This window comes from Jaculus jaculus, chromosome 14 (assembly GCF_020740685.1).
Source record: "Jaculus jaculus isolate mJacJac1 chromosome 14, mJacJac1.mat.Y.cur, whole genome shotgun sequence".
Classification (NCBI taxonomy): Eukaryota; Metazoa; Chordata; class Mammalia; order Rodentia; family Dipodidae; genus Jaculus; species Jaculus jaculus.
In genome coordinates, this window is record NC_059115.1 from 44,410,949 (window position 1) to 44,432,183 (window position 21,235).

The following is a 21,235-nucleotide window of genomic DNA, read 5'->3' on the forward strand; positions in this document are numbered from 1 at the left end:
CAGCAACAGTTATGGGATCTGATTAGGTCCTAAACCAGCTGTAGTAACTTCATATGGCTTAGTGGTGGCAGTTCAGAATTCATCTATGCTAACAACCACTAAGTCCCCTTCCAACTCAGGGCCAGGGAAGAAATGTGGCAGACGAAGGAAGTTCTGTTCAGGACAGGGTCTGTTCTGGGGGTCTTACCCTGTCTGTATTTTTTCTTCCTTGTTGTTCTGTATTCTCTTTCTGTCTGTCTTGGGGGCAGGAGAGCTGGACTGTCCTGCAAGCTCACTTTGCCTTAACAAGACATGACTCAGGGTAGTTTCCTCTTCCTGCTGGGAGAATTCCACTGTCCTTGTCCCCTGTGCTGTGTGAGCAGTGCTAATCCCTTGTGTGGGGACTATGTTGGAAGTTCCAGTAGACTCCCTCTCAGTTTGTTGTTTGCTTCGTCCTTTGTCAAGAGATTCCCCAAGTTGTTCCCTTTTCTCATGGATTTTGCAAGGGAGTACAGTTAGGATGACTAGAACCCTGAAGGTGGAAAAGGAAGGAAAATCACTTGCTGGAAATCAAAGATGATCTGACTTCTTATCTCTTGCCTAGTTCCTTAGGCCTGTTTTTTCCACAAACAACCAGGACCCCTTCTGGAAGGGAGATCTTTCATAGGATTTAAACGTTGTTGAACTTAAATTCAGCCCCTGGAACTTGGTGTCCAGCCTAGTCTCTTCTTGCGACAGCCCCTAGCACCAACCAAACAGCTGTCCCTCAGGTTCACCTGAGCTGGAAGACAGCCACCACTATAAGGTTATAAATACCTTTGATAGGGGAGGGTAGGCTCTCCCACCACTTGGCAATTTTCAGCTCTGAGTGAGTTTTTCTCTCATTTGGGCCTGGGCCTGGGCCCAGACAGGCTGAGCCCAGGGGACGGCCCCTAGCCCGTAGTCTCCACATGAACTCTTTATCCCTTCCTACTCTCCACATGGCAGAAGCTCCTTGAACTTTCTTTTCTTTCCACAGTTTTTCCCAGGCCCTCCACATGGGATTTCTAGCCACATGCATAACTTTTCTTGGCTGTGTACTTTGGGGTTCAAGGATTTCCTGGATCCTGAGTACTCTATTACAGATTCACTCCCTCTGGCTGGAATCTATGGCAGTTATTGTAACTGCTCAGTTAGGTCACCTTAGGTGGAAATGCTGTCTGGAGTGTATAAAAAAGTGCACTTGATATGAACTTGTGTGTGTGGGTATGTGTGTGGTTCTCAAATCCTAAGGCTGCATAGGAGTTTCTGCCCACGCAGTGCAGGCTCAGGGAGGCTTTGTCTTCCTGTCTGTTCTGCAGCATCAACACGATGGGAAGTTCATTGTGTGGAAGTTCTCCACCAATCCACTATCTTAGACAGCATATGCCAAAACAAGCCATATTTCAAAATGGAATATTCTGGAGATTTTAATACTAAGATGACACTACGAAAGCTAAAGAACTCTGTAAATTAAAAAGGCCAGCTTTTAATGTTGAATGGCCCCCAGAGGGAACACTAAAAGTAAGATTATAGACAGGAAAAAATGTAAGATTCTCTTACTCTTTAAAAGTTGTAAAATGGTGGGCTGGGTAACGGTTAAGCGCTTACCTGTAAAGCCTAAGAACCATGGTTCGAGGTTCGATTTCCCAGGACCCATGTTAGCCAGATGCACAAGGGGGCACACACATCTGGAGTTCATTTGCAGTGGCTGGAGGCCCTGAAGCACCCATTCTCTCCCTCTTTCTCTCTCTCTCCCTCTCTCTTCCTCTTTCTCTCTCCGTCTGTTGCTCTCAAATAAATAAATAAAAATGAACAACAACAACAAAAAATGTTTTTAAGTTGTAAAATGGGGGCTGGGAAAATGGTTTAGCAGTTAAAGCTTTTGCCTGAAAAGTATGAGGACCCTGGTTTGATTCCCTATGATCCATGTAAGCCAGATGTACAAGGGGCAAATACATCTTGGGTTTGTTTGCAGTGGCTGGAGGCCCTGGCACACACATTCTCTCAATCTCTGTCTCTTCCTCTGTCTCTCTCGCTCTCTGAAATAAATAAATAAAATATTAAAGAAGTAATTGGGAGCCAGTACACCCATCTGGCCACACCACTTTTCCCTTGGGACTGTTCCATGTCTGAGACCTGGGGGAGGAGAGGTACTCTCAACCAAGCTCCTGGAGCTAGGAAGGAAAATGTAAAATGGCAATGTCAGAGAACATCTCTGTAGCTCTGCGAAAAATCCAAAACTCTCCCTGGAACTTAGAAACAAACAACAATTAAAAAACACAGCTCAGTTAGAATCAGACCAGAAGCTTCAAGGGCAGAGATAGACCCTGCCCCATCCCCACCACACACACACAGACCTGATTCCAAACACACTCACCAGGAAGGAAGTACTGACAGGCAGGGCTTGAAGATGGGTAGGCCCAAGCTTACAAAAAGGGGGATAAGAGAAAATAGTAAACAAAAATTATCAAGAAAATCCACCTCAGAGAGAGTTTTTTTTTTTGTTTTGTTTTTTTTTTTTTTACAAAAAAGCCCTAAACACTGGTTATGATAGAGTTTAATTTTTTATAATCCTTTGTTTAAATTCTCCTCACCATAGATGAGAGAAATTTACAGTCTCTGAATATAGACGTAGCATTCCTTCTGGTTAAATCAGATTAACTACAGGCTGTTGTTTCCCAAGATAAGGTAGTTGTATATTGTCCAAAAATAGTTAATCACACAGTCAGATCCTGTCTGTTTAACTTCAGTTGTATGATAACAAAATCCTTGATGTGTAATCATACTGACTTTTAAATAAAATGTTTAATACTCTAATCAGACCAATATAGGCTAGAACACTAGTAATATAACATTTCCTCAGTGATTGAGCTACTAGGGAATTCTACCTCTCATGGATTGACACGAGGGAAGGGACTAAACAATAAAAGGTGACAACCTGAGATTAAAGTCTCTTTACAAATTCATAAAACGGCCTCTGAGCTAAAAGTGATTCAGGTGCTTGGGCCAGATCTGAGGGGCTTTCCATGCTAAAATAGCTTCTGTCTCTATGCTAATGCCAGGAGTTACAGATTTGGTTTTCCCATGGTGTTTGTCTCTGAAAGAAATGTTGAATCTATTTCAAAGTTTGCAAGTTCGCTTTGGTTCCCTTGTTCTGTACAAATGGACAATGGGGGGAAGGTTGAAAGACAGAGGTAAACTATAGTGCAGATCTCATTGGAGGATTTATACAGTCTCCCTGTACTCCCCAGTGACTGGGAGTTCATTTAAAAAAAAAAAAAAAAAGCTAAACACAGGCTGGAGAGATGGCTTAGCAGTTAAGTGCTTGCCTGTGAGGCCTAAAGATCCTGCTTCGAGGCTCACTTCCCCAGTACCCACATAAGCCAGATGCACAAGGGGTGCATGTGTCTGGAGTTCTTTCACAGTGGCTGGAGGACTTGATGTGCCTATTCTCTCTCTCTCCCTCTTTCTCTTTCTGTCACTCTCAAATAAATGAATAAAAATAAACAAAAAAATTAAAAAATAAATTAAAAAAAAAAAGCTGAATACCTGTTGCTCACAGGCCTAGAGCCTACCCCAGGAAATATTCCTGATGGCTTTAATTTGTAGAGCTGGGGGGACTAAAAGCCTACAAGATCCCAGAGTCCTGGCCCTAGGATGATGATGGATTTGTCCCAAATTGCTACAGACAGGTGGAGAGAGAGAAAAATTTAAAACTTATTTATCTGTCTATAGTTTTGTGAAACTTTTAGCAGAAAACAACCATAAAATTATCTGAAGCTCAGATTCAGGAATACTCAGTACTAAGTTTGTCAGAAAATTTCTAGTAATGTTCTAAGCTGCTTTCATACTTTAAAGATGTGTTTCAGAAAGCTTTTAAGAAAAGAGGTTCCAAAATCAACAAATGATAAAATCTTTATGTATATTCTGGGTAAATAGTATAACTTATGTCTGGTCTACTCTTTCATAAAACATTTTCAAATTTTCTCTATTAGCCTTTTGAGGATAATAGAAAAAACTTGAATGGCCATATTAAAAAGTCTTATGATAAAGACAATAAAAGGTTTTTGTTGGTAGTTATAATGAGATAAATTAGCTAAAGAAGATACTGGAAAAGAAACTTCAAATGTTGGATGTTAAATGTTTGATAAAGAATAGATTGTTATAAAATGGTTGCATAGATTGTATGATAAAAGTATGTGTAAAAGAGTATGAGCAAATTTAGACAGAAGGTTTGAAGACAAAGTTTTTAAGTATTAAAGTGATTGACCAAATTACAGACTCCTTCAGATAGAAAAGATGACCATTAGCCTAGAACATTATATCAGACTTACAAAGGATGACCCTGACTGGTTGCAGTATGTTATGGTATTCAGGTTGTAAACTTATAACTTGAACTCACTAATGTTAATCTGAGGGTCAGCCAAGGCATTTGAAAAGTGCTCTGATTTATGACTTTGCTTTGTTCTGTAACTATAGAAACTTCATGATATTGTTAACACATTGGAACATGGAATTTGGGCTAACCTAAATATGTGTTCCTAAGCCACGGTCACTCATTTTTGGCTCCAGAATAAACTGTCTCTTATCCCATTTGAGGTGAGAGCTGCATCTTTTGCATTGACAGTGCTTTCCATGTTCCAGATATGTCTTATACTGTCACCTGACAAGTAAATTTAAATGCATTGTCATCTGCCATGCCTTTTGGGAAGCCTGGAGGACTGATTTTCTCCCAATGTGATTCTCCTGTTGCAGATACACTGACTTAGAATTTGTTTCTGGGTCTCCACATTCTCTCTGATACAGAAGACAGGTAACTTACCAGAGGACAGAAGTTCAAATATTCCATCATCTCCTATGGCCTTTTGACCCAGGAGCAGGAACCAAAATATTGGTTCTTCTTTTAAATGCAATGTTTCCAATTGATTTTAGCTTCTACATGTGATTATTACTCAGAGGGACTTTACATATCTGATTAGCAAAATAGATGAGTTAAAGAGGATGCAGAACATATCTAGTTAGCAAAGTAGATCTGGTTAGAGAATGACATAATAGTTTAAAATCATTTTAATTAATATTTAAATTTAGTTGTCAGGTGACAGTGTAAGCTATACCTGGGACATAGAAAGCATACACATTTTTATCTTTTAAGTATGTGTCAGTTATAAGTATAGGCAGAACATTTTAATAGCCCTAAAAATAATATTTTTATCAATACCTTTAAGGCAATTGATTAAATCTAGAAATTGTATGCCAGAAAGAATACAAGACAGGATAAACTTAGCATTTTAGTTTGAAAACAACTTTGGCTAGTTTGTATACCAATGCAAGTTCCAATTACCCCCCCCCCCCACCAAACTGGAAATAGAACAGCAATTTAAAAGATTATTTGGGAGGCAGGAAACATGTTTTAAGTATCAATATCCCTATAAACAATGAACTTAAGATACCAGAAATAAGACAACTAATTAATTGAAACCTTGACTGAGACTGATTATACATAGCTTAAGAATAAAAAACAAACAAACAAACAAACTTAGTTATTGTTCAGTTAAGTAAGCCTGATTTTAACTTGCATTAGAGAAAATGACACACAAAGTAATTTCTTAAATAAGTACCTTTTACCATTGAACAATTTTAAGACTTTATTAAAGAAATATTTATGACTGCTACATGAAGCTTAGACAAACTTTATTAACATTGTCTGTATACAGTAGATTTTTTATTTTAAGGCATGGGGAACTTTTTCAGTTTTTCTAAGAAAAAAATCACAGTAAGTAACTTTCTCTAAGACTTAGTTTATACATATATATATATATATATATATATATATATATATATTTTTTTTTTTTTTTGGTTTTTCGAGGTAGGGTCTCACTCTGGTCCAGGCTGACCTGGAATTAACTCTGTCATCTCAGGGTGACCTTGAACTCATGGCAATCCTCCTACCTCTGCCTCCCGAGTGCTGGGATTAAAGGCGTGCTCCACCACGCCCGGCTTAGTTTATATTTTTAATGATAATCATCTAGCAACACCAGCAAGAATAAAACAGGAACCATCTTAAAATTATAGTTTTAGCCAGGCATAGTAATGTATGTGTATTGATAACTAAACATCATGGACTCTTAATTTAGTCTTTCCTAACCGTTATTATGACTATATTGACAAAAAAGAGTTAAAGTTAAGTTTACAACCTGAATGCCATAGCATCCTGCTACCGGCCAGGGCCATGCTTTGTGAGTCTGATGTAAGTCATAGGCCAGGCCATTTTATATCTCAAGAAGTCTGCAATTTGATTAAGTACTTTGTCATTTACTTGTTTAAGCTTACTCATGTCTTCATCTACATACCTTTAACTTAGAATCTATGTAACCACTCTGTAACAATCTTTTTCATCAAACATTTAACATTCAACATTTAAAGTTTCCTCTCCAATTAATCTTCTTAGTCAGTTCAACTCATAACTATCAACAAAAAATTTACTGTACTTACCATAACACTTTTAATATGACATTTTTTTTCTCAAAAGGCCTTTTGAAATAACATTTTTAATGAAAGATATTTTAAAGATCAGATTTGACTTATGCTATTTACCCAGAATAAACATAGATTTTGGAACTTGTTTCTTATAACTTTCCTATAACACATTCTTTAAAAAGATATGAATGCAGATTTAAGCATTATTAGAAATTTTTGAAATTGTTTTACAAATTTAGCATCAAGCACTTTTCTTTTTTCTTTTTTTTTTTTTTAAATTCATTTATTTGACAGACAGGAAAAGGAAGAAAGAGAGGGAGAGAGAGTGAGAGAGAATGGGCACGACATTTAAACATAAATCTTGAGGCTATTGTCTGTTAGTAGTTCTATAGAAGCGTAGAAAGCAAAAGTAAACATAAAATACTTACAAATTTTTTATAAGATGTTCCATAGCGCCTTGCCATTCATTCATCATCATGCTGGGGCCAGCATCCTGACATTCCCTGCACTTGTAGACCCTGGCTTTGAAAGGGAGGGAAGCTAAGAAAAAGGCTCCCCACTCTCCTTTTTTTTTTTTTGTTTCTAAATTCTAGGAAGAATTTTGATCTTCCCTCAGGACTAAAGGCCGCTTTTCAAACCTGCCATTTTACAACTATTTAAGCTTAGGAGAATCTTTTCGTTTACGATCTTAATTACTTTCAGTGTTCCTTCTGGAGGACACTTAACAGTGAAAAATTGGCTTTGCCATCTAGTACAGTGGGCTTGGTGGAAAATATCCTCACAATGAAATGGCCCTGCTCAGAACAGAAATCATTCTGCAACCTTAGGGTTGTAAGCCCCATACATACTCACACATACATATTCACTGTAAGTGTACTTTTTATATAGACTCTACACAGCCATTTCTCTTTCACACATTCATTCATTCAGAAGTTATGCATTCCCATGTTAAATTTCTATTCTATTTACAACTCTGGAGACTACAAGCAAACCACAGAGATGACTCTGCAGCAAAGATGGAAGTTTTTATTTGGGGTGGGGGGGTTGGGGAACATGAGCTGCCAGGACTGATTCTCAAGAACAGAGCAGTCATCTTGGGGTTACAGATAGTGAGCTTTATAGACTCTTCAGTTGGGGGAAGTTGATGAAGGGGGAAGGAATTTCTTTGTTTTTTTGGTTTCTTGTTTTGTTTTTTCAAGGTAGGGTCTCACTCTAGCCCAGGCTGACCTGGAATTCACTAGATAATCTCAGGCTGGTCTCGAACTCATGGCGATCCTCCTACCTCTGCCTCCCAAGTGCTGGGATTAAAGTGCACTATCATGCCTGGCTCTTTGTTCTTTATATTAGCAATAGGGTAAGACCAGAAGTAACCTGGTGAGAGATAAAGGGGCAGTAAATCTAGACTTGGAGCCTTGTTAAGCAGGGGAGGAATAATGGCTGGGCAATTTCTTGGGGAATGTGTATGACTCACTTCTCTGTTGCCCTGCTGATGACCTCAGTGACTTCATTTTGTCCTGACCTAACAAAAAGTATAACCAATGTTTTGGTTCCTAATCCCAGATCAGAAGGCCACAGGCGACAAATGAACATTTGTAGTTTCTAGCCTCTGGTAAATTACTTGTCTTCTTGATTACAGAGGACATGGAGACCAAGATAGGTACTCGAAGTCAATAGGTCTGCATCAGGAGAGTCACATTCGAGGAAAATCTGTCCTCTTGGCTTCCCAAGAGAGGAAGGGCCACTTGGTCTGCAGGCCCTTGACTTATCCTACCAGGTAACAATTCTTAGAGTCGTAGACATCCTCATCAATCACTAAAAGTCTTTCCCACAGAGGCATAAATAAAATATAATACATAGTTAATTTTGGCTGCCAAGATGGTCTTAATAATCAGTAACAAGAATAACTATAAAACATTACATTCTAAAGAAAGATTCAGGCTAATAGGCTCCCTTGTCTGATGCTGGCTTACAGTATTAAATTCTAACATTAACTTGTGCATTCTGCCTCTGCCTGGCTCTGATTAGTCATTCACTGTTTTCCTTTAAAATCAAAGATGCAGAAATTTTCCTTACTGGTTATATTTACCTGATAGTTACTGATTTGTATTAGTCTAATCTCCCCTTTATATATCATATAAAAAAGATTTATATCACTAAATTGCATTTGGGGCAAATCTGGAGTCCAGCCCTAAAATGCAAAAACAATTTAGAGTTCTGGCTGTTTGTACTTGCTAATATTGGTGGTGCTAGCTGTTTGATGGTGGCTATTTGCTGAGATTTGTAGAGGTAATGCAGATTCTCCTGCCATTGATTATGCTCCTTCAAAATTTGTAACACAAGACAACTCACATCCCCTTAGGGAATTGGGCCAATACCCATCAGCCAAAAGATATAAATTCATTACACCAGAGTCAAGAAGACAGTGTTCTAAGCTTATTGTAACAGCTAACTGGTCACAAGGGATCCAGAGGGTCCCCTCAAAATCAGGCTGTGGAGGACATTTGCCCATGACAAAGAGACTATGGCCTTGCTCTAGTCACTCTGGATGTATACTTGTTTAAACCACTCAGAAGTCTGATGAATTCACTGGGGGATACCAGGAAAAATGAACACAATGTCCACCAGTTCTACTGGTGTTTGTTGTGCCTCGTTAGAAAAATTATCTGCTTCTTATAGCAGTGTGTGCCCTATTAAGCTCTATAAATCAGAGATAGTCAGACACATGGTAAGGAGCCTATCTCTTCCAATTGCTGGTTTCCTCCCTATACTATTCATGGTCCTTCTGTTTGGACCTTTCATTCCTAATATAAAAGTCCAACTACTCCACCAGGGATACCAGAGTGTTTGGTTCACTGGCCTAGCTGTCTCCCTGCTACTTGTGATGGGGTTGTACACTGAGAACTCAGTATTTAACCTTCAGGTATAGTCAAGGGTTTGAAGGCCCCCATAACAAATGGGGGAGTGAAATAGAAAAGATAATGCCATCCTGACATAACTAGGCCCTGACTCCATTTATTAGGGGAATTAAATGGCTATGCTAACACTTATCTGCTAGGGCACCTTTCAGTTGTAAACTCCCTAAATCTCCAGGAGGGCGATGACTGCATTGTAAACACTGTCAGGGCTTCTCCTGACCCTAGAATGGGGCCCAGATGTTGAAACTCAAGATAACTCAGTATAGGGAGTGAAATACTTGATATTCCAGAGATAACATGACCTACATCTAACACCTATGTTTTTTGTAATTTTTATGGTCTTTTGCCTTTAAAAATGCTATACCCCTGAGCTTCAGCACTGAGAGCATTTTCTGAAATGAACCCCTCTCAATCACCAGATTAATGAAAAGGACTCTTAGTTGGCTACAAAAGTGTGGTGGTGTATAATTCTCTCATGTGGACTATAGTAGTAGACTATCGTTTTTCAGTAAAATAATATTTCAGTGCAATTTTTTTTATATTTTCTTACATTCATTCTGAAATTACTATTGAAATGTGGCATTGTTCTTTTGGATAGTCATTTTAGCATAATAACACTTAATGTTGTAAAATAAAGTTCTTATGTAATTTTAGCAGACAGGCTCATATTGTGGGAATAAACTTTCAAACCAGGCAATTATGGAGGGTGTGATATTTAATGATGCTTACAGGTCCAGGAGAAGTTCCATGGCAATAGAAGGTCACCGGTTTTCACAGATCCAAGCAGAGAGAGAGAGGGAAGAGTCATAAGCCAAAACACAAAAAACATATCTTTAGATTGGAATTACAAATCTACCTCCACACCTTAAAGCTGGAACCCAGAGTCCACCCACAGTGATACCATCTCCAGCCAGGTGGCTGCAGATCTAAATCACAAACTTTAATAAAATGCTGAATATATTGGAGGCCTATCATTGAAACTACTATATTCTACCTCTGGCCCCCATTTGTAATTACATTTGTAATCACTTGTACATTGTATTCAGTCCAAATTTGCAGGCCTCACAGTCTATCAACTTAAGATAGTTCCAACATCCTACGTCTCATCAGAGATTTAAGGTTGTCTTTTAGGTGTAATTCCTGTAAAATCAAACAAGTTACATATTTTTAACATACAGAGGCACAGAGTAAACATTTTAAACTGCTATAATGGATAGCAAGGAGAGACTGGAACAATACAAACTCAAGAGCCATCAAGCAGACATCAAACATGTGCAGCTCAAGTCTGATAACAAAACCAGTGTCCTGTGAAGACTATCTGGGTTTTCCAGTTCTGAGTCTCTAATTGGGCTGAATACTCAGGGAAAATTTCCATCCTAGGCCAGAAACCTCCATGATAGCCCTAGCATTATCCTGGAATATCTAACCTAAACATCTTCAATTCTCCATGAAAACATGGCCCATCTTCCAATGGCTTTGCCAACCTATCATCTGGGTCATCATGCCCTGCCTTATACTATGTTCTAGCAGTCGTTCCTGGAATCATGTGTACACATCATGACCTACTCCATGCATTGTTCATGCTTCCAAAACCAATACTAGATGCACAGGACACAGTCATATTCTTAATTTAGAGGCAAACATAAATCATGATGTTGAAAATCAGGTCCCTTTTCCAATCAACTCTTTTCCAAAAGAGTTTGTATTTCTATCATGGTTTTTCTTCAGGCATCCTGTCTATTGCTGTAACGTAAAGTAGTTGGGCCATCTTCCTTAAGGTGGTTAATTTGTTTGACAATAGCACATGCAGCAACCAGTCTGTGTGCCAGTAATTTTAAACTCGCTTGACTTTTTTCAACTTAAAATCTTAAATCTTTTAGTCCCATATCTTGAGCCAAGTACATCAGTCAATTACAAGTTTAACCTTGATCAAACTCTCTGTACCTGGGCATCAGAACACAGCTAGCCCTTATACCAGTAGTCCAGTTCCAACAAGGTTTTCTGTTGTCTTTCCTTACCCTTAGAAACTTCATAAGCCAAGCCTCCAAGTTCAATTCTCTCTGCAATTAGAATTAACAAACTCACATCATAATATAATAGTCAATAATACTTTTCTTATAACTCCAAAAGGCATTTTCAGTTGCAAATAACAAGTACATGACCATTCCTCCAAATCAAAAGAACCATAACACCAAAATTCACATGGTCAGATTCATCTCACCCCATTCCTGGTATCTATTCTGTAGTAGACTATCTCACATTGCTGGAATGAACTTCCAAACCAGGCAGAGCTTTGGAGAAAATGATGTTTATTGAAGCTTTCAGACCAAGGGAATTTCCACAATGGCAGAAGAAGCTAGCCTATTTTCACTAGTCCAAAATGAGAGAGAGACAGAAATGAAACACAAGGCAAAACCCCAAAACCACACCACACAACCCAATTAGGAGTTTCCAACGAAGTTCAGATTTTTTCCTATCTTTAGACTGGAATTCCAAATCTACCTCCACACCTTAGGGCTGGAACCTAGGAGCCACCGACAGTGACACCACCTCCAGCCAGGTGGCTGCAGATCTAAATTCCAAACTAATAAAATCCTGAACATCCTGAGTATTTTTTAAGAAGAGAGATGATGTTTAAAAAATAATTACAAGAAATCTGTGATCCAGGCATCCCATAAATATACCTAGTGGCACAAGAGAGCACAATTCAGTGACTTGTGCTGTTACTCAATCGGGTTTCAGGCTAAATATGAATAAAGTTGACAAATGTATGTTTCCTAAAATGCCCTGGCATGATGTGAAAACATTTCATAAACATACTTCACTCTTGACCTTAGAAATTTAGGAAAGCCCAATTTTTGGGCTTCATTACATCATTGCTTTAGTCACATAGCACTTTTGGTTCTGTACATCTACAAGTCTGTCTGTGATTACTCACCATTACAGTAAAGGCAGGGTGTAGGCGATGGTCACTTTCAAATGTTAGAGTCCATTTCATTTTCATAATTCTGTTATGAAGCAGAAACATGTTCCTTGTTAAAACAAGATGTAGTATAAACTGAAGGTGGGACTAGACCAGGGGCTAAGGGCATGGTGGACACATGGAAGTCTGCCTCCATTCTTTCTGCTCACAATGCTATCCTCTTTTTTCCTACACATAATTGACAGAACTAATCTTTAGCCATGGCTTATATCTACTTCTCATTTCTGAAGCATGTTTTACTTACAAAAACAAAAGAATAACAATGGATCCACAGTCTAGATATAATCCAGTAAAAAATGATATAACTAGCATTAAAAGGCTGCCAGAATTCCCCATTGGGCTGAATTCCACATATTCTAAAATTAAAAACAAATAACAATAGCGTTGAATGTGTAGTTACAAACATGCACCATCACTGACCATCAACTTACACCATGGCTGACCAGAAACATGCCCCACCACTGACCATCAACATGCACCAATACTGACCATCACCAGGAACCATCACTGACCATCAACATACACAATGACTGACCATCAACAGACACAATTACTGATCATCAATATACATCACCATTGACCATCAAGAGGAACCATCACTGACCATCAACATGCACCAATACTGACTATAAACATACACCATCACTGACCATCAACATACAACATTATTGACTATCAACAGCCACTGTCACTGAAGTATAAATTGTGTATTTTACAAAAGGTGTCTGTAAAGACTGAAAGGAAGTTAGCTCAACTCACAATAGCAAAATTTCATATCTTCCTCCTCCAACTCCCCTGCTTCCATCTCAGTAGCCTTTCTACCTCCCTTCTCTCCATTCTCCCTCAAAACCATTTTCTTCCCTGTCTTTCTAGACAGGCATTTCTTTGCATTATTCAATCAGTTTCCCCTAGAGCTCAAATTCAAACTACTTCATTACTCTTAAATGAAGCTTCCCCTCTGGAACCTCCATTCATCTCAACATACAATTTTAATCACTCAATCCTACACCATAAGTCACTTTAAAATATCAAGAGGGAATTCCTTCTTTAATGTGTACTTCTTATTCATGCACAGATTTGAGCCAATCAGTCACACCATGCTTTCTAATCTGTAAAACAAAAATGTCAAATCCACTACATCCCAAAGAGATCAACAAGTATGGCTTCTGTTCCAAAAGCTGAGGATGACCCCTTTAAATTTGTAGGATGAGCAAAATGAAAGCTAGTTATACAGATGAAAGCTGCAGAGGATTTGACCCTTTGTTTTATTTCTTAAATTTTTAAGTATTTGGCTTCTTAGATTTACATGAAGGGAGATCATAATTCTGGCTTCTCTCTTGAGAAGAAAGAAACTTTTGAAATTATCCACATGAGGTTAGAGAAGTGCCTGTTGGTTTTATACTGGTTGTTCTGTTTCCTGACTATTCTACTTCTTTCTGTCCATATGGTCCATTTCACTGACTTTTATTGCCTAGATATCAGCTTTTCTAGAACATTAAAGATCAATTTAATATTGATTGATGAAGATTCTAGAAGCAGTTTTGATGAAAAATCTACACATTAACACAGAAGTAGAGGTGCTCACATATGCAAATTTACACCAACCCAATAACACATGCTACAACTGTAAAATATGCTCATATATTATAAAACAATGTCACATTTGCCACCTTGAATTTTATTCTCATTTAAAATAAAAACATTAGGTCAAAGGAGTAAAAGACCCATATATTTAAATTTTATTTGGATGAAACTTTAGTGAACTCTGTAAAACATAAAATAATACAAAGGACACTGAAAATTTTGAGAGTTTTAATACAATGTACAGCTATTTTTTTCTAAAGTTCAAAGCAATCCTACTAATTAACATTTTTTAAAATGTGATAATATTATTTAGAAAATTACAGTTAAAAAGATAAAATATTAGGACTATAGAACTCTGTTACAATTTTCCATAGACATTATCATAATAAAATAGGATAAAACAGATTCATCCTCTGCTTCTTCTTCCATAGAAAAATACTTGTGCATGTTTCTATAGCAACTGCATACAATTCCAACAGTTAATTTTTTACTACTGAAAAAAATAAGTAATGATATAGATTACTTAAGATAGCACAGAGCTTTGGAAGATACCTATTTTTCACTCAATATTCCAATAAAACAACACTGTTTGAAAACATTACAGAAACATGCATTTTATTTTACATGGGCATATCAAAAATAGAATAAAAGTTTTAGCAAAACTAGGCATGCTGTATTCTTAGAGGTTACAAAATGTGTCCAGACCAATTAAGTGTAAAATATAACCCAGTCTGGTCAGTCAAGCCTGCTGCAATTATGCATGTTATCATCATAAAAACAAACCCTAACCTTTGAAATTTCCTTTACTATTAAGACAGCTGTTCATTTTCTATGAGTTTAAGCTAAATCTTTATGAACTGAAATTTCCAGAAGTGCTATAGCATACTTACATTGATGAATGAGGTCTTTCTCTAAGAAAAGTTGAAAATTTGCCAAATTTTTGGAAATGTGGAAAGATCCTTTAGACAGTTGCAGAAAAGAAAAGTTGTATATTTTATACATATTTATACATAAATATACATATATGTTTTCAATAAATATAAAAATATATTTTACATATATATTTATACATAAATATACATATATATTTATACATAAATATAGATATATTTATACATATATAGTTTCTGTATTTGTTGTTGTTGTTGTTGTGTAGCCAAAGGACTGAAATAAAAATGAAGCTGCATGCTATTCAGTAGCCAGAAGGGTTGATGGTTTTATCTTTCAGACTGAAAACAGGTCTTGTGCTTTAGATGAGAACAGAATGTATTATTCTTTGCTCTGTCTTTTTGCCCCATTCACTGAACAATGATATCTGAAACTTGACTTGAGTGGTCATTTTTCTTAACTTTTATTTCAGTCTAAAACAAGTAAAATGTGGAGCATAAAAGAAAAACAGCAAATATTTCATAATTCTTTTAATCCACAGACCAAGGAAGGGTCATGACTATTTTTATGTTTTCTTAAGTGACAATATGCCAATGTTTAAAAATAATCTTACTGGATTCCATTTTAGCCAACTTTCTGAATAATAGCATTCACTCAGATGGACCCATGTTCCTTTGAAATAAATATAGTGTGCTCTTGGATATAGGAAATGGACCTATGATGATTCCTGTTCACATCTCAGCCACATGTTATGTTTCCATTCCTGTCCACTGACTCCATAATAGCCTTCATTTTGACTGTGTCCTTGTAAGCCCCCAGCCTCATCATTATTTATCTTCTTTTGTCTGACCATACCATCAAAGGAAATAACAAAATTAGCCCTTAGCAACCAATTCAGACATGTTCAGTAATGGTTTCTATTATATTAAATATAGTTTTACAAATGAAGAAGTCAAAAATACTGTGTAATTTTAAATTTAATTCTGAGTGAACATGTAATTATTTTGATGGATTCCCTTTAGACTTTCATCCTAATGAATTTGTTACTACCAACTTAAGTGAGGCTATGTTGAAGCACACCTCTGACTCATGACACAGTGCCTGTCTACTTCAACAGATTCTAGTGGATGACAGGGATTGAAACTACCATGGCATTTTGCCTTTATACCTACCTTTTGTATGATATTTCAAACATTTTCTCAAATGTAGTAGCACTCTTTCTCTTCACTGGCAGCCAGGTTTTCATGTGCATGGTGGTCTTATAGGCATTCAGATGTTTGGTACATCCTGGCTAGTGTTGTATAGAGTATGTGTCACCCTGAGGAGAAGTGAACAATTCCAAGATGATTATTCAACAGGGAGGCTTATGGCCAATATAGTTAGTATATAATGTGGTGGATTATTTTTCCACATGTATTACAACTGTTTAGAGACAAGTCTTAGCTTCAGTCTATATATTCCAATTAAATAACTTTGGGGAGAGTAAGACTCCTACTAGTCAGTAGAAGAGCATAGATTTAGAAAGGGGCCATGTTTCCATTTTCCTTGGTCAATCTATGTAGACAGACTGAGCCATACTGATACCCAAAGTAGCTTGAAAAAGGAAATGAATGGCAAAAATGTATAGTCTGTTCACTCATCTAGTGACATAAGAATATATATCCATTTTTGCATTGATTGTTTTTAAATTGTCATTCTTTACTCAAGAATTTAATTTTTATCATGTTCTCTAACCAAAACTGCTCCATCTTAAGCTAGTTATATAAGTATCCAAAAGCAAATGCCATTCACAGCTTGTCTAAAAACATGAACATGAGAAACAACTTTCTGTTTTTGAGGAAATTTAGATAAACCCTGCCTGAAACCCCTCAGGATATATTTCCCACTAATACAGGGTACAAGAAGGAAACAATGAAATGTTATTTAATGCAACACTTAGGTTTTTGATTCAAGTCTTAGATTACTAGATTTTATTTCTTTTCTATGTTGAAGTAAAGAATTTTATTTATTTATTTATTTATTTTTGTTTATTTATTTGACAGGGAGAAAAAGGGAGAGAGAGAAGGGGTGTGCCAGGGCCTCCAGCCACTACAAACTCCAGATGCATGTACCACCTTGTGCATCTGGTTAACGTAGGTCCTGGGGAATAGAATTTAGGACCTTTGGCTTTGCAAGCAAATGCCTAACCACTAAGCCATCTCTCCAGCCCCAGAATTTTTAATATTAAACATTTCTATTGTAGTTAGCAGAATAAGTGAATGAAATGTATCCATAAAAATCTATTCACATAATTTATAGTTTTCAATCATTCATTAACTTCAATTAATATACCTAAGCCATATCTAATGTCTAATATCCATAATCTAATCTAATATCCATATCACCAAGATAGTATGGAATGCATAATCATTGCACTTTAGTTTATATACAAACAACCAAGTGACCTTTTCCATGGAGGGAAATAAATATTTAATACTTAATTAAAATCATGACAATGAATTTGTAGGAATATATTTCCTTAAACTATCTTGATATTATTAGATAATTATATCCATTTAATAATATTTTTCCTGGCTCTTTCTTTTCCTTTTGTACAAACAATATATTGCTTTATTATCTACTTTATAGAAGTTATCTTCCATTTGTCAGAAAAATGTAAGCTCTGATTTTAAAAGTACTGATTATATTATGAACTATAGCTTGATTATTATAAACAAATAGTTGGCTGATAATATGACATGAAATTACCTGTTTTAATATGCCACTCAGTATTAATATGTACTTTGCTTGGTTAAATAGTTACAATGAAAACTAACCTATTTTTCTTTTCTAGTTATGTGTCAGAATGTACAATGTACAGGCACAAATAACCAAACTGAATTTTAGGCTTTCAATTACTAAAATCATATGTCTGAGAAGTAAGAGATATTTAAAAATCAGTTAACCTAGGTGTGGTGGTACAAGCCTTTAATCTCAGCATTTGGTAGGCGGGGGTAGGAGGACCACCATGAGTGTGAGGCCACCCTAAGACTACATCGTGAATTCCAGGTCATCCTGTACTAGAATGAGACCCTACCTCAAAAAACCAATAACAAATAAACAAAATTAAATTAAAAAATCAATTAACAAAATGGCCTGGATATCCATGACCTCACAGTGCCCAACACTACCTAACAAGACCATCATAAGAGGAGGAAAAGATTATGACATCAAAATAAAAGAGAGACTGATTGAGATGGGGAGGGGATATGGTGGTGAATGGAGTTTCAAATGGGAAAGTGAGGGAAGGGAGGGCATTACCATGGGATATTCTTTATAATCATGGAAGTTTTAAATAAAAATTTGAAAATATATATATAGTAGGATATTAAATATGTCTGTTATTATTTACTGTCAAAATGATTTTAAAAATTCAATAAAATGTTGAAATTAAAAAAAATATGTTAAGCCTAAAAATAGTCATGACTACTAATACTGGATTTAGTAAATAGTAAATTAGTAAATAATACATTATTGAATGAAAATTGAGATGATTCACTTATATATTTAAAATATTTGAAAAGTAACAATTCATAAAATTCATTGTTATGAGTTCTTTTTCTTAATCTTTTGATATTTTCCTCCTTTCAAGCCAATTATCTATAAACGAGTTAGTTTATCTCAAATATTTATGCTTTGAAAAGAAACACTTCTTGATTTTCAGTTGTCTCAATGACTTTTTCTCATGATTCTCCATGACATTTTATCAAGGTTAACTTTTTTCATTGATTGATTTGAACATTTTTGTTAGTATTCAACATTTCAAAAAAAAATTACTCTGAGAAAAATGTCCTGAGTGTCAGGTATCCAGAACCATCGCTGAATCATAACAATATGAACACTGGAATAAAAACAGAGGCAGTTATCCCAATACAGCAATTTCAGCTATGCAATGCTTATTCAATCTGCTGCCCCAAATTAATTTGACATTTCTATAGAAACAGGCTGCTCACACCCTCCTCTCTTGAACAACATTTCTAATGTACTTGGAGTTAAATTATATGTTGACCTTGGCAGTCCTCCAACATACATAACAAACTCTGGCTACTTTCCTTATGGGAGAAAGGTAATAAAGGCAGTCATCTAAAAATGATTATCACATTAACTTCACTATATTCTTCATGAAAGTTTGCCTTTTGAAAACTTAAATTGAATCTTTGGATATTTCTAGGAATCCAAAGATCTTATCAAAACTAATCTAGGCAGAATGATATGACACAGATAGAAATGAAAGTCAGGCTTGAGACTGCAGCCTGGTACAGCTGGAATTGTTTGAGAGATCACCACCATAGAGATTGAGCCAGCTGTTCTAAATCTGAAATAGTATGGACAAATGCAGAATCTTCTAAAAGAAGGAGGCTTGAATGCTAAAGAAGTGTCCTGCTCCTTAAATTTGGCTTTATTCTCCCCTGGATTAACAAATTTGGTAGCTTACCTGGTACTGTGGAAGTCTAACAAATGCAGTAAGGAATCATTGGATTTGCAACACAGTTTGATTTTTTTGGAAATTGACAGTTTGCAATGTGAAGCAGTGTTGTTGGAGTCCCAGTGTAGAAGTCCAACGGAGTCATGGGGATGAACCATGGATTGCAATGGACACCCTGGGATGTAACTGAGATGCCAGCATTGTGGAGCTGCTGACAAATAGAGATGCTGGCTTGGGGTGGAGTTTTCCTGGGGCTGTAAACACTCTAGGTCCAATTCACAGAATAAGACAAAATAGCATAAGAACATGTTTATATGTTCTGCCACAGGTGAATGACCAGAATTTTAGAACTTTTCTTTTTAAGCAGAACTCAAAATTGGTTTTATTTTGTGTTGCTTTAACAAGTCAAGAATAATAGAGGTCATATAGCCATAACCTCTTTAAGGAAGATGACATTTAGTTTGCCACAGGAAAAAACAACAACAACAACAACAACAACAAACTGCTGGTAAAAACACATCACTAGCATTTAAAAAAGTAAAATAAAACCTTAACAAAATAGCCTCCTCCTAAACAGTTGTCTTAATAGTCATAAACTAAGTACAAACAACTGGCTTAGTTTTAAACTTCATGTCAATAGTAGGCAAAGTGATAGAGATCATCTTTGATATTTAAAATAATAATACAACTAAATTGACATACCACACACATTACAGTGTTAGAGAATTTTGGAGAAGTTGTTGGAGGGTATCAGAAATATGCTGTCACATAACATCATCTACTTTGTTGCATTTATTCATATTGCCTCCATACTTTACAATGACTTTTTTTCCCTACAAGATAACAGTACTGTCTCTTTCAGAAGCACACTTGAAACTTCAGACACAATTAAAAGGTAGGTTTTATTTTTGTTTCTGAGTCCTGTCTTCAGTCCCCTCAGAGATGTTACTAGGTAAGCCTGTACATGCATACTGCCTTAGGTGGGTAATAAAATGTGTACCTCCTATTTCAAACACACACAGAAATTGGTCTAGACAAGGGCAAGTTGAAGCTTATTTTCTGCTGCAGCTCCATAATTTGTTGATATAGTCAGTGAATTTGGTGATGGTCTCTTCCTGCTGCTCTAAGGCATCCAGGACAATGTCCATGGGGGTTCTCTTGATTCCGATCCCCTCCATTTTATTCTCAAGCTTGTTCTTGAGGTTTCGAAGTCTCAAGGATGCATGGATAAACATCAACAGCAAAGGAAAAGTGATGCCAAACACAAAGACCATGACTCCCCAGAACATGGAGATGAGAAAGTAGCTATGTCCACCATCGCAAACATTGTAGGGTACTGCTTCTTCATCCTGCGGAGAATGTCTTTATTGTGGGCAGCCCACACAAACGCCGTGAACACCAGCACCACCACAATTCCACCAAGGATCATGTTGAATGGGGCTCAGAAACCCACGACCGAAATCATCATGGCAGCCACTACTAGGTAGTTGGTCTGGTAGTACAGCAGATTGCTCACTACGCGGTTGTTCCATTTGGAAATGTCCCTGAAGTCCAGCTGGGCGAAGCTGGCAGAGCCGGGGAAGAAATCGTCCCAGACGCGGAGTGGAGGAACGTTCACGTCCATGTTTCTCAGCCAGGCTTCCTCTGCCTCCGGAATCTGGCAGTGAATTTTAGAACTTTTATCAATCTCTGACCATGAATTTCAAGTCTATAACTCCAAAGAGGGCAGGGAACCTGTGTACTCAGGATGCGTCTTCCTTGACGCTTTCAGGTCAAACCTTGTTTTTTTCAACCCCAGAACCTATGATGGCTGAGGCCAGATAATTTTTTGGCTGTAGAAGCTGATCTGTGCGTGTACAATATCAAGCATCACCCCTTATACAAGCCAGTAGCATCCTCTACCCACATTTGAGACAAAATAAA

General features: G+C 36.8%; 1 pseudogene; it reads right to left on the reverse strand.

The window, feature by feature from the left end:
- Positions 1–20,364: 20,364 nt before the first annotated feature.
- On the reverse strand, positions 20,365–20,936 carry LOC101612127 (annotated as a pseudogene).
- Between the last annotated feature and the right edge of the window lie 299 nt (positions 20,937–21,235).